This window comes from Physeter macrocephalus, chromosome 8 (assembly GCF_002837175.3).
Source record: "Physeter macrocephalus isolate SW-GA chromosome 8, ASM283717v5, whole genome shotgun sequence".
Taxonomy (NCBI): domain Eukaryota; kingdom Metazoa; phylum Chordata; class Mammalia; order Artiodactyla; family Physeteridae; genus Physeter; species Physeter macrocephalus.
Genome location: NC_041221.1, coordinates 123,916,789 through 123,924,945, shown reverse-complemented (window position 1 = coordinate 123,924,945; position 8,157 = coordinate 123,916,789). Strand labels below are relative to the sequence as shown.

Here is an 8,157-nt window from a genome sequence, read left to right as displayed (position 1 = left end):
TGAGCCACGGCCGCTGAGCCTGCGCGTCCGGAGCCTGTGCTCCGCGGCGGGAGAGGCCACAATGGTGAGAGGCCCGCGTACCGCAAAAAAAAACTTCCTTTGCTTTCTGACAAAGAGGACAGTTCAGAAATTTCCTAATTGTCCTGCTGTTTGAACCTCTAAGTCTGCATTTGAAATTGTTTCCCTTTGGTCCTATTATTATAGGCTTTTTTCTTCTGCAGTGAAATGTGTTAGTGATGTCAGTGAGTGTCACCTACATAAAAAACAGCTCATTCAAGTCTGAAAGAAACGTCTTTTTCTCCTTTTAAGTTTTTATCAAAATGATACGTGTATAAGTTAAAAATAGAATAGCACAGAAATGCTTGTATTGAAGAGCCATGTCCCTCCCCAAGCCCCAACACAGAGAAGGGGCTAGGTTTTAGTCAGGAGTTTGGGGGTGGTGCTCCAAATGCCTGAGGGGAGGGCTTTTCTTTAGAGTGTTGGCACACACTCTATCCCTCCTACATCTTTCCAGACATTTTTTTAAGGCTTTATTTTGAACTAATTTTAGACTTAGAGAAAAGTTACAAAAATAATACAGAGTTTCTGTATATTCCTCACTCAGCTTCCCCTAATGTTAATAACTTACATATAGTACAATTTCCAGGCAGTCCTAAAATTTCTTTAGAGATAAAAGAGTCCTCTAATAGTTTGCCCACAGGTCAATTTTGGGTTTCTACCACAGCACATGGACCTAAGGCTGGGGATGGGGAGAAGACTGAGGGGTGCCTGCGGGCCCCCTGTACGTTAGGTAGACTTCAATGAACCTCTCTGCTTTTCAACCCCCTTCAAAATCCCAGTCTCTGTTGCAGCTGCCCAGTGAGCCTGTGGTTTTACTGGTACATTGCCAGGCGGCTCACTCTCACCCTCCCACTTAACCAAAGTTTTCTCCTACATGTTCTAGGCTCTTACATTCTCACTCCGTATGAGTCAGGGTTCTCCAGAGAAAAAGAACCAGGTGGATATAGATATACACAGACAGAGAGATAGAGATAGAGGTTCATTTATGTTAAGGAATTGACTCACATGATTGTGGGGACTGGGAAGTCTAAAATCCATAGGTCAGGCAAACAGGCTAGAAATTCAGATGAGCTAATATTGCGGTCTTGAGTCCCAAATCCATAGGGCTGGCCAGCAGCCTGGAAACTTGGGCAGGATTTCTATGTTACAGTGTTGAGGCAGAGTTCCTTCTTCTCTGGGAAACCTCAGTTTTTGCTCTTAAAGCCTTCAACTCATTGGCCGGACCCTCTCTCCCACAGTCCACTGCATTGAAGAGGGTGATCGCCTTTACAGAAAAGTCACATGATCATAAACATTAATCACATCTACAAAATACCTTCACAGCAACATCTAGACTAGTTTTTTCCCCAAACAACTGGGCGCCACAGCCTACCCAAGTTGACACATAAAATTAACCGTCATCTGCCCTGTTCTCTTTGCCATCCTCTCCTTGACCTCCAGAAATCTGTTGACATCCTTCTCCTTTCCCTGATATTCTTTTCCCAATTGCTCCACTGTTAATGTCCCTCTTCCTCCTTTTAGTATCACTTTATTAGCGTCCAGGGAGACAAATGCTTGTATTTATTCCACCATCTTCTTTCTACTAGTAGAAACCCAAGTTTCCTTGTCAAAGAGACCCTAACTGCTCATGGAAGTGCCTGTCCTATACATTGGCATGTTGGCAGAGATCAGCAGTCCTTTTGAGATAAAAAAAAAAAAAAAAAAAGAAGGCATCACATGATTCAGCTCAAATTTATTTGCTTTACATATTACTCCTGACGGATTTACTAATGTTGGTTCTTAGGCAACTATCTCATTGTACTTATTTAGAATTTTTCAAGTATTCATTTTATTTAATCTGACCTACCTCTTCTAAGAGAACCCCTCGCATCCTGTGCTCCTTCTGACTGGCTGCCGGTGAAGGAAGGGTCTGGGAGGCCGAGGGGGCACAGTTGGAAAGGAAGCTGAGGGATCTGGCTCCCCGGCCACAGGAGCCTCAGCGGATGGACCCCAACATCATAAGTCACTTGGCAGCGAGGGAGGATTTGGGGCCCCGAGTAAACTGCCCTTCCAGTCCAAAGTTAGCTCCCCACGAGGTCTGCATTCTGAGCTTGCTGCTACTTCCCATAGCCCTTGCCGACATCCAGATGAGAGAATTCAAGCCCTGCCATATTCAGATCCCTGCCCTCAGTCAGAGTCCTGAGCTGCCCCATGTCTGCTTATGATACTCGATCCCGAGCCGAGGAAGTGACCAGCCTGTGGCCTCACAGACTCACAGGAAAGCCTGGTCACGGGCAGAGGGCTAGTTCCTGTCGTCAGACAGCAACGGGGGTGCCACGGCCCTGCCAGGTCGCTTGCCCACCCCTTCCCTCCCACCCTGAGGCCAGCTTTTCAAAAGGGATCGTCTGTCCCTTCATCGCTAAAAAAAATAAGCAGCTCTCCTGGTAAGCCAGAGGCACCTGCCCTTTGGGGCGTGTGGGAGCGGCGGGGCGGCGCATGTGCCGTCCAGCTCTGCGATTCCGCCCGCGCTCTTTCTTAAGCCAGGGCTCCTCCTGCAGGAACGAGAGATTGAAGGCGTGCACAGTCGACCCCGCAAGAAGGCTTTGCCAGGCTAAGACTTGTTAGTGAGACCTGGCGACGTATTTTAATTTTTAAAATTTTATTTATTTATTTACAGTTTAAGGTTTTATATAGCAATAGTATTTAACTGGCAGAGAATACTTATCAATCTTATGTTCAGAATTCATCTCTATAATTGAAAGCGTAAAATATGATCATGGCCTCATTAATGAAAAAGTAGTATGGTGAACAATCATTTCCAATGGTGTACAGTTTAAGGTTTTATATAGCAATAGTATTTAACTGGCAGAGAATACTGAATATTTAAAGATGTAGTCTAATAGAAACATTGTTTAAAATGTAAACTAAAGCACTAAGTTCACATTTACAAAGTTATACAATTTAGTAACTCTTGAAATAAAATTTTTACAGCCTTTTTTTTTCTATTGGAAAAATTTGTTTAGTTAGATGTATGTCACCCCATCGTCTGACTTCCAGAAGGAATGAAGATAGGTCCACTTGTAAAACTTGGTTATAAAAATTCCTTTTTTGGTGGATTGGGGCTTTTTTTTTTGCGGTATGCGGGCCTCTCACTGTCGTGGCCTCTCGCGTGGCGGAGCTCAGGCTCCGGACGCGCAGGCTCAGCAGCCGTGGCTCACAGGCCCAGCCGCTCCGCGGCATGTGGGATCTTCCCGGACCGGGGCACGAACCTATGTCCCCTGCATCGGCAGGCGGACTCTCAACCACTGCGCCACCAGGGAAGCCCTACTCCTATTCACTGTAAATGCTGCCAAAGATTAGTACTCGCCATTCAGGAACTTGCTGTTTAGCTTATCTGTAGTTTCCTGAAGACTGGAAGTTATGCAGACTGCTATTTTAAAATATTTTTTTCTAAGTATGAAGAAGTTTAAGATGCTCTATTGTTCCTATAATTTTTACTTTAATATGTTAATTATCTTCGAGCGCGCGAAGTATTTTAGAGCCCATCGCTACCCTGTATCTCAGTTTAATCCATACAAAGAGCCTGCGGGAGGAGAGAAAAATGATGTGTTTAGTTGGCTGTGGAATAGTGTGTCAAGAACAACCTGAGCCATGTGTGTACAGTGCAAGTTTCCTCCCATCACAGAGCACAGTGAGTTCTCCTAACTTATAACCCATTGTCCCTTCACACACCGCCCTGTGGGCATGACCACTCCTCCCTGCACTGTGAGACACTAAACGGGCACAACATGCTGGGACTCAGCTCTGCACCTGTGTCAGGATTAGCTTAAGGGCCACGGTACCCTCAGCCAGCTGTCATTTTGCCTGTCAACAAAGGAGTCACCCTGATGTGGGTCTCTGTAGGAGACAAACAATGGTTCTTGCTTGGCATGGAGCCATATTAGCAGTGTGACAAGGACAATTCAGAACTGAGCCATATAACCCTACTCCACCCCCCGACTTTCTGAGCACCTTCTATGTGCCAGGCACTCTACTTTGTACTTCATCTGATTTCATTCATACTCAGAACAGTTCCATGGAGAAGGTGTATTTAGCCCATGTTACAGGTGACAAAATCGAGCGTAGAGATTAACATGCCCCAGGTATCACAGTTAACCTTTGGTAGACCAAGGTCGTAACCCAGGTCTTCTGACCCGAGAGCCCTTGCTTGTCCTGCTAACACCATGCTATTGTGACAGTCTGTAAGATCCCAGAACTGCCCATGAGAGTCATCTGGAGACTTTGAAAATACGTAAGTCAGAACCTCTTCAGGTGGGGCCCAGGCTGCCTAGGGAAGAGCTGCCAAGCACCCGGCTTCCTCTCCAGCACTGAGAGGACAGCCTGCCTCACTGTCGCCCCAGGCCCGGCATAGGTCTGAGTAAAACCACCAGCTCCCCTGCTCTTCTTTCCCTGTCTCTTCCCTCAAGACAAAGCCTTCAGGCCATGGTTTAAAAAGTCCACAAACAATAAATGCTGGAAAGGGTGTGGAGGAAAGGGAAGCTCCCCCTATACTATTGGTGGGAATGTAAATTGGTGCAGCCGCTATGGAGAACAGTATGGAAGTTCCTCAAAAAACTAAAAACAGAGTTACTATATGATCCAGCAATCCCACTCCTGGGCATATACCCAGACAAAACAATAATTCAAAAAGATACATGCACCCCTATGTTCACAGCAGCACTATTCACAATAGCCAAGACATGGAAACCCCTAAATGTCCATCGACAGATGGATGGATAAAGAAGATGTGGTACATATATACAATGGAATACTACTCAGCCATAAAATAGAATGAAATAATGCCATTTGCAGCAACATGGATGCAACTAGAGATTATCATACTAAGTGAAGTAAGTCAGAAGGAGAAAGACAAATATCACATGATATCACTTATATATGAAATCTAAACTATGGCACAAATGAACTTATCTGCAAAACAGAAACAGACTCACAGACACAGAGAACAGACTTGTGGTTGCCAAGGGTGGTGGCGGGGGAGGAATGGATTGGGGGTTTGGGATTAGCAGATGCAAACTATTATATATGGAATGGATAAACAACAAGGTCCTACGATATAGCACAGGGATCTATATTCAATATCCTGTGATAAACCATAATGGAAAAGAATATGAAAAAGAATGTGTATATGTATATATAATTGAATCACTTTGCTGTACACCAGAAACTAACACAACATTGTAAATCAACTATACTTCAATTAAATTAAGAAAGGAAGGAAGGAAGGAAGGAAGGAAGCCATTCATTGCAGTTCATTCAGCCTAGGGATCAGCCATGGTACAGGAAAGACTGGAGCAGCTGACTGCAGGCAGAGAGCAGAGCAGGGAGACTGTGACAGAGGTTGGGCCAGTGAGGGTCACTGAGGGCTCAGAGGCAGGCAGGCAGGAGAAGCTGTGGAGGTATAAAGGGGAGAACCAGCGTCTAGCACAGGGATGGATGCGTTAAGATTTGAATGAGGGAAAAATGACTAGGTTTTCAAGTTAGTGTGGCAGAAGGTTTTTCATTAACAAAGGTAAGTAAACACAGAGGAATATTGTGTTTGGAGAGGGAAAATGCTGAGGTCGTGTTGTACACACTGAGTGTGAGGTGTTAGAGGAACTGGACCAGGAGATGGCTACTGGCAAGTGAACATTTGTGATGAGAGACCACAGGACTTGCTCGATTTCCTAAATGAATTCAGATGTGAGGTGAAGTCTCTGAAAAAGGTGAGAAAGTTAACAGCAGAACAGTGCCACTGAGGTGCTTTTGGAGCATTCAGACAATATTCGTGTGTGTGTGTGTGTGTGTGTGTGTGTGTGTGTGTGTGTGTGTGTGTGTGTGTGTATGACATGTGTATAGATCTCTTGAAAACATTATGCCAAGTGAAAAAAAAAAGACACACAGGCCATATATTGTACTATACAATTTATATAAAATGTTCACAATAGGCGGATCCATAGAGACAGAAAGTAGGTTAGTGGATTTCAGGGCCTGGGGGCAGAGAGGAGTAGAGATTGACTGCTGATGGATGTGGAATTTCTTTTGGGGGTGATAAAAATGCTCTAAAATTGATTATGGTGATGGTTGCACTACTCTATGAATATACTAAAACCCACTTTAAATTGGTAAATTGTACAGCATGTGAATTATATATCAATAAAAATATAAGGGTATATACATATATCCTGTTCAAATTGTCATTATTTACTTGACTGAAAACAAAACCCAAACAAAAAACTAATTCCACATTGTATCCAACCTTTAACTCAAGTACATATGGACACCTTGACTCCTTATGCAGAGAAAATTCACATCTTTATTTACCTCCCCTTCATATGTTACCTTAACTGTCAGCATAAGAAGCAAAAACCTGTGAATGAGGAGATGGGAGAGCAATTTAAGGAATAATTAGATTCTTTGTTCAAACAACCACAGTTGTTTGCAGGAGAGAAGAGCCCATGATCCTTTGCTGCCTTGTTTGTTCCCTGGGAGAACCATTCTTACTTGGCCTCTATTTAACATATATGTTCTTACATATTTAGGAGTTGAAAAAGTGGGGTAGAAAAGGAGAGATTGAGCAGATTCTTTCTTTGAGATTTGCACTAAAATATGAATTTGACCTTGGTCCACAATTTTTAAACCTGAAAAGTACAGATGTTTAGACAGTGGTACCAGGTTTCATGATCATTGGTTTGTCCTTATGGAAAAATATGGGTATGGAAAAATCTGAGTTAACCGGAAACTTAGGCAGAATTTTTCAAGTTGACTTAAAGGGAAAGGAAAGTGTTAACAAAAGTGGAAAGTACTCTTTGGAAACAGCCTTGGATATTTCACAAAAAACCTTGGGAATACTCCAGTATAGGGATTCTAAATACCATAGTAGTCAAGTCATGTGTTCTCCTTGTAAAATTAAAACAAGCATGCCTGGCAGCCTGTGAAGAACTAAGCTTCACTCCAAACATAATATTTGATACTGTCCACACTTTAGTACTCTGTTACTGTTGGCTCAGGTATCTGATGTGATATTTTCTTTTGTTGCTGTTCAAAGAAGAAAGGTTGGAAAATTCTCAATCCGCTGGTGTGATGAGAGGGAAGTTCTGTGCGTGCACAAACAGAGATCTCGCTCCAAACTAAACACATATACAACACCTTCAGTTTGAAGAGAACACTGTGTTCAGTATTACCAAAGCCTTGCAAAATACATTAATATTCTGCTTCCATTTCACTAATGTATTTAAAGAGAAGAAGACTCGAGGAAATTTTCTCCACATACAATTCTTAGATCTGGAGCAGGAACTAATGCTTAAAGGTCTCAAAAAATCTCATCTTCTCCATTATGCTTTTGCATGGCTTCTTCCATCAAACCCTAGAGGCTGTACTGTCCAGAAAGCGGGCTGAGGGCCCCAGGTGCTCAAGTGCTGGAGTAACTGATCCCCGAATGGATCCAGATTTATTTGGCAGTGTGTAAAGCCTTGTTTGACAGAGGCCAAGGCAAAGTAGGGGCCCCCTATTAGGAGAAGGTCCATTCTTCCGAGAAGCTGGTCTTCCTCAGTGGACACCAACTAGCCAGAGAAGTCTTGGGAAGAGTGATTTGTTCACTGCTTTAGGCTGATTTGTTGCCCTGCAGAAGCACACTCAATGCAAGAAGACATGCGGCAGGTTGTGGATTTTTCTGCAGATTCAGCAGAGTGCTGCATGCTAACAAGCAGCTTGAAGAGTGCTGAAGTCATGTGGCAGTCCACACTGGGACAAGGCTTTGCAGCAGAGAGCTTGACTGGTAGCTTAAGGGAGGAGGTCACACACAATTTGATGTTCCATTTGGGGCCATGGATGGCTTCTTTCAAATCCACAGATAGCCTAAAATTTTTAGCCTCTCTTTTAACCACTTCCCTTACAAACCTTTCAGTAAAGTATCTAGCAAGCAGCAAAACTGAAAATATTCCTTTCACCTCCCCTCCGTACACTTAATCTGCCTGACTGGACCAGAACATGATTCCGGATGTTCCCCAAATGAAAACGGAGTCTGCATACTGGTGACTCACAGGCCCACCCAGCCATAGATGATGTGTTTTATTTGGCCTA

General features: G+C 43.7%; 1 protein-coding gene and 1 long non-coding RNA gene across 4 annotated transcripts in view; one reads left to right on the top strand and one right to left on the bottom strand.

Moving 5' to 3' along the window:
* MARCHF3 (membrane associated ring-CH-type finger 3) overlaps positions 1-8,157 on the top strand; it is a 151,281-nt gene that overhangs the window by 34,123 nt on the left and 109,001 nt on the right. The window lies entirely within an intron of this gene.
* Positions 1-8,157, bottom strand: part of LOC129392341 (uncharacterized) — a 50,651-nt gene that overhangs the window by 2,937 nt on the left and 39,557 nt on the right. Inside the window, exon 4 of one of the 2 annotated variants that reach the window (XR_008618112.1) lies at positions 5,078-5,487. The exons of the other annotated variant lie outside the window; for it this stretch is intronic. This is a non-coding gene — a long non-coding RNA (uncharacterized lncRNA). Of the gene's footprint in view, positions 1-5,077; positions 5,488-8,157 lie in introns of those variants that run through there. 2 annotated transcript variants of the gene reach the window in all.